Source organism: Chrysochloris asiatica, unplaced genomic scaffold (genome assembly GCF_000296735.1).
Source record: "Chrysochloris asiatica unplaced genomic scaffold, ChrAsi1.0 scaffold00062, whole genome shotgun sequence".
NCBI lineage: Eukaryota > Metazoa > Chordata > Mammalia > Afrosoricida > Chrysochloridae > Chrysochloris > Chrysochloris asiatica.
The window spans coordinates 6893240-6899063 of NW_006408580.1; the positions used below are offsets into that span (position 1 = coordinate 6893240).

General features: G+C 40.4%; 1 pseudogene; it reads right to left on the minus strand.

Annotated features, from left to right (window-relative positions):
* Positions 1-4420: 4420 nt before the first annotated feature.
* LOC102811768 lies at positions 4421-5610 on the minus strand (annotated as a pseudogene).
* Positions 5611-5824: the final 214 nt, after the last annotated feature.

Genomic DNA, 5824 nt, shown 5'->3' on the forward strand with positions numbered 1-5824 from the left:
GGACAAAATTATGAAAGCTTCTTAGATATTATCAAACATCTTGAGGGAATAAGTTATTGGGCTTAAGGGCTCAGGACCATAGTCTTGGGGACATTATTATCAATTTGTGAGTAGTGACTAGGATCTAAAAAAAATCATGAGCTACTGCCTGAGGTGCAATTATTTGTCTCTCCCTGTGTGGAGGAAAGCAGAGTGATGAAAATTGAAGGCACTTGGAATGAATTAGTCCAATAGACTAATGGAACATGTGAACATCAGTCTCCCTTATTCTGAAACCAGAAGAACTAAATGGTGCCCAACTACCAATACTAACTGTTTGGAAAGGGATCACACTGGATAAAGTGCGAGAAAATGTGAAACAAAACTAAAATATATATATATATATACAACAAAGACCAATTTTATCAGTCAGAAAGAGATTGGAGGAATCTGAGACGATGTCCCTTGGTCACGTTTCAGGCATGGAATTGAACTCATGCTCATGGCCTAGTTTCCAGCCAAGCAGTAGATAAGTATATTGGGGAGACAACAACTCTAGTGAGGTATCCACACCACAGAATGGCCAACCCTTCACGATCAAATGGGCAATATTTACCTAAGGACAAACTTTAGAAGGGTTGGCAAAGAAAGTTGAATGGAAACAAGAATCACAGGGAGGACATGGGATAACTGAAGTTACATAGAAGGGATTGCAATCATCAAAATGAAATGCAGTCTATGATTTTTTAATGTAAAACTGATGATCTGCTCTGTAAACCTTCACTTAATTCACAATAAAAATGTTTTAAATATATATATATATATATAAACCTTGTGCTACTTCCCCTTCACCCACCCCTAATCCCTACCAATCACTAATCTGGTCTCTGTTTCCTTAATTTTGTCATTTCAAGAACACAACCCTTAGAGACTGGCCTTCTTGATACACATTTCTCTGCCCTAGGCAGCTCAACTTTCTGCTTTATGCATAAATATGCAGGTTTGTTGTTGTTAAGTGCCATCGAGTCAGTTCTGACCCACAGGGATCCTGTATAGGGTTTCTGAGGAACGACTGGTGAGTTTGAACTGCTGAGTTTTCAGTTAAGTCGATTTCTCAGTCCAGCACATTATTCTGCAGTGCTACTGAAAAATCTTTTATTTAGCCTCGTGCTTCTTGCTGACTGATATGGTTCAAGCTTCAGTTCACCTACTTCTCCAATGAGCCTAGACCTAGGATTTCAAACGGTATCTTTCCATTTTATGGCTTTTCTCTCTAGTTTTTTTTGCTTTCTACTCTTTCCTTGCTCCTTATCCTCATTATAAAAACAAAACAAAGAAAAACAAACCAAATTTGTTACCACTGAGTCCATTCAAACTCAAAGCAACCCTAAAGAAACTGTATCTGGATTTCTTTTAAAGTTTTAGGTTTCAAAAACCGAATCGAGAGAAAAGGGGAAAGGGACGAGAGAGAAGGAGAATGAGAGAAGGGGCTAAGGAAAAGAGGAGGGAGGAGGAGAGCTAGTGAACAAGAATGTGCCTTGAACATAACTTGAGAGTTATGTTTCCAAAGTCTTCCTTGATTGGAGGTGGAGATGAGGCAGTCTCACATGTGGGCTTGAACCAGGTTATACCTCCACCTTACACCTTCAGGATACACTCATACAAGAGATTTATTGCAGGAAATGAGTAGGTAGGTGGTGAGCGCCTGAGACCACAATGTTGCTCTCATGCCTGTGGAAGAAGATAAGGAAAGAGGACTGGACAGGAAGAACTTCTCAGTGTATCCAGTGCACAATTCCGACAAAGTCTGGCCAGGTTCATGGGGAATTTCTAAGCAGAAGTTGCCCATTGGGAGTCTGGCACTGGGCAGAAATGGCCTGACTTTTGTATTACTGAATCATGGCCTGACATGAATGACGTGGTAGATCCAGTTGGAAACTGTCAGTTGACTCTGATTCCCATAGTAGACTTTCTAAAGGGGAGATCTGTGTGACACACCTCATGACCACTTCAGGTAGGTAATTCTACTAAAAGTAGGTGCTGGTGTTGTTAGTTGTCATTGAACTGGCTCTGACTCACACTGACTCTATGCACAACAGAATGAAACACTGCTACGTCTTGCACCATCCTCAAACTTGTTGTTAAGCTTGAGTCCATTGCTGCTGCCACTGTGCCAATCCATCTCACTGGAGGGGGATCTTCCTCTTTTGCACTGACCCTCACTTTATGAAGCATAATGTCCTACTCCAGGGACTGGGCCTTCTTGCTAATATGTCTGAAGTATGAGAGATGAAGTCTCACTGTCCTGGCTTCTAAGGAATGTTCTGACTGTACTTCTTCCAACACAGATTTGTTTGTGCTTCGAACTCAAATGCATCAATTATTCCTCCACTAGGCTGCAAACCACAAGGTCAGCAGTTCGACACTACCAGCTGTTCCACGGGAGAAAGATGAGGCTTTCTGCTCCCGTAAAGATTTACAGCCTCGAAACCCTGTTCAGGGTCGCTATGGGTCAGAACTGACTCGATGGCACTTAACAACAACATAACTCAAATTCATCAATCATTCTACAGTCATCCTTATTCATTTTTCCAGCTTTGCATTTAGAAGTTATTGAAAAAAAGCCACTAAAAGTGGATAATAACTTTAAAACATGTACATATTTTTAAAAGTTTACTCAAATCAGCTAGGTGAGTACAGGTGCTGCCTTTGAAATAATCAGTAAGCCCTGATGGTACTGTAGGATAAACACTGGATTGTTAACTGCAAAGTCAATTTTTGGGAAAAAGATGAATCTAGAAACATTTATAACCCTGGGAACCCTAAACAAGCATCACTAAGAGTAGGGATTGACTCCAAGGCTTGGGTTTGGGTACTGACATTCATCTTTCATGGTACTGATTAATGACTAAATAGAATTTATTAGAGTTTTGACAACATATTAGCATCACATACAAGGAGAGACATAAACTTTTTTTTTTTTTTTTTACTTCGAGTTCTGGATCATAAATGGAAATATTGCAGCATAACACTATCACTCATTATGATGGTTTGTTGTATGTGTCAGCTTGCCTAGGCTATAAAACCAAAACCAAACCCACTGCCTTTGAGTTCATCCCGACTCATAACAACCCTATAGGCACAGTAGAATGGCCCCCATAGAGTTTCCACAGCTGGAAATCTTTATGGGAGCACACAGCCTCATCTTTTTCCTTGAAGCAGCTGGTGGTTTTGAACTGCCACCTTTTGGTTAGCAACCCAACAGTTCACCCATTCCACCATTAGGGCTTCTTTACATCTACAATCAGCTGACTTTAAATAAAGGACCATTCTTTTGATAACGTGAATGAGCCTCATCCACTTAGTTGAAGACTTTAAGAGCCCAACATGGTTTTCATTGGGAGAAAAAATTCTGCCTCAGATTATTACATCAAATCCTACCAGACTTCTAGCCTGCCTTGTTTGTTACCCTAAGATTTCAGACTTGCCAGAGCCCACAATTACATGAGCCAATTCCTTAAGCTAAATATTTTAATATATACCTGTATATACTGCATTGGTTCTGTTTCACTGGAGGATACTGACTGATACACTAGTCAGTAGATACCACATGAGGACCAGGGATGTTCTTTTTATGGGAATTTTTATTCTATTTAGAGAATATTGAGTTTCAGTATTTTCAAATCAGGGAGTTGCATGGGACGTAAAAATAGCACATTGGATACAAAAAAATAACAGTGGGGTGTAGAGTGTGTGTGCATTATGAGATCCAGCTCTGGCTATAGCACCTCATCAGCAGAAATTGCTGCTGCTTAGATCATTCTATGGAGTCCTGGTGTGGTGTCGTGGGTTAATGCGCTGGACTGAAAGGTCTGTTTGAGCCACAAGGTTTGTGGCTCAAGCTTACCAGCCGCTCCTTGGAAACCCTATACAGGGTTGCTATGAGTTGGAACTTAATCAATCGCACTTAACAACAACAAGAAGGTCATTCCACACCACTGATGCAAGCTGTGATGCCCTGGTGTCACAGTGGGTTAAGCATCGGGCTGCTAACAGAAAGGATGGCAGTAAGAATTCACTAGCTGCTCTAGGGAGACAGATGAGGCAGTCTGCTTTTATAAAGATTTATAGCCTCAGATACAAAGCAGTTCTGCTTTGTCACATAATGTTTCTGAGTAGGAATTCACTCGTCAACAGTGTGTTGCATTGCCATTTTTCTAAAGAGATCTGTTGCATTACTACCAACATCAATGTAACTTGTATTTGCATAAATAGTTGATGCTACATTAAAATATTGAACCACTCCACAATAATAATTTGAATAAGATCTTGGGAACTTCAAAATGTATCAATCCTGGTACTATATAAAAATGCTGAAAAGTTGTTTAGTGAAAGTAACTCTTGATATGTCTGATATGCATTTGGAAATAGCTTACTGTCCTCACCTGCCAGTAACTTGGATATTCAGGTTGTTGTTTGATTGGAAAATATGTACTCTAGGTCCATGTTCCAAAGTTGACTGTCTGATGCTACTACAATAATCTTGTTCAGAGGATATAGATGCTTTATTTTTAGGTTGCCCTAAATTTACTAAAATTACTATAATAGCTTTCTATTTTGTGGGCAACTTGTGATGGTTTTAAGTATCATATATAGCCCAAAACTTTACTTTACCCAGTCATTTTATTCTTAATAGTGCTTCAGTACTTGATATCTCCATATAACTTAATTTGTTTTTCCCTATAGATCTTTGTGTAGGATTTTGGTAGCTATCCTAACAGAGATTCTTATAAGTTCATCATCTTCAGCATCTTGGTGATTTCCAGATGATCTGGATCGAGCAATGACAATCTTGATGGCTTTGTGTCATTAGGACTGATGCACTGGTTGTGCACTTCCTCTGCTCTGTGGCTCTGCAGGTCTGCTAGTGAACTTGACAAAGATGATGCCCTTTCAGACTCCTTGGTGTGCTTGTCCTGTACCACCCAGATGTCCTGAATCTCAACAAAGAGCAAAGGGTGAGATGTGCTGCCTCAGCACTGACTCAGGGATGAACGTGTTGGTCACCAGGAACATTCAGCTATTGGGCTGCTTGTGGAGGCTGTCTATGCCTATGGGGAAGACTGTCTATGCCTCTTGTATGAGGGTACTTTAGCTAAGGCCTAATAACTATCCTGGTAATTTCAAAAAGATCCGCAATAGCTGAAAATGGAGTGTGACAAGTGCTTTTAACAGAAAAGCCCTCTATCCAGGGTTACTGCACAAAGAAGGTGATGATCCAATGAAATATCAAGATGGATGACGGTTTCCATTAGAGATAGTCACTCTATAAATATAATTGAGTAATCACTGGCACAGTATCATGAGAAGGGCACTTTTAGGATGCTTGGGAATTGATTTTACCTGAAATGTTCCTCAATAACAAAACTTTGCTTCCTGACACAAGTTCAGACTTCAACAAAGCAAACGATGTATGGTGAAAAGGAGAAGCCGAGCTACTGCTGGGTCCAACTGTCTTATTAGTTGCTGTGGAGTCAGCTCCAACTAACTCATGGCGACATTATGTATAGCACAACGAGATGTTGCCTGGTTCTGTGCCTTCTTCATGAACCTTGATATGTTTGAGCCCATTGTGGCTATTATGTCAGTCAGTCTCATTGAGTTGTTGTTGTTGTTATGTGCCGTGGAGTAGGTTCCGACTCATAGCAACCCTGTTTCCAAGGCTGTAAATCTTTACAGGAGCAGAAAGCCTCATTGTTCTCCCGCAAAACAGCTGGTAGTTTCAAATGGATGTCCCTGAGGTTAGCAGTCTGATTCATAACCACTACACTACCAGAGCTCCTTA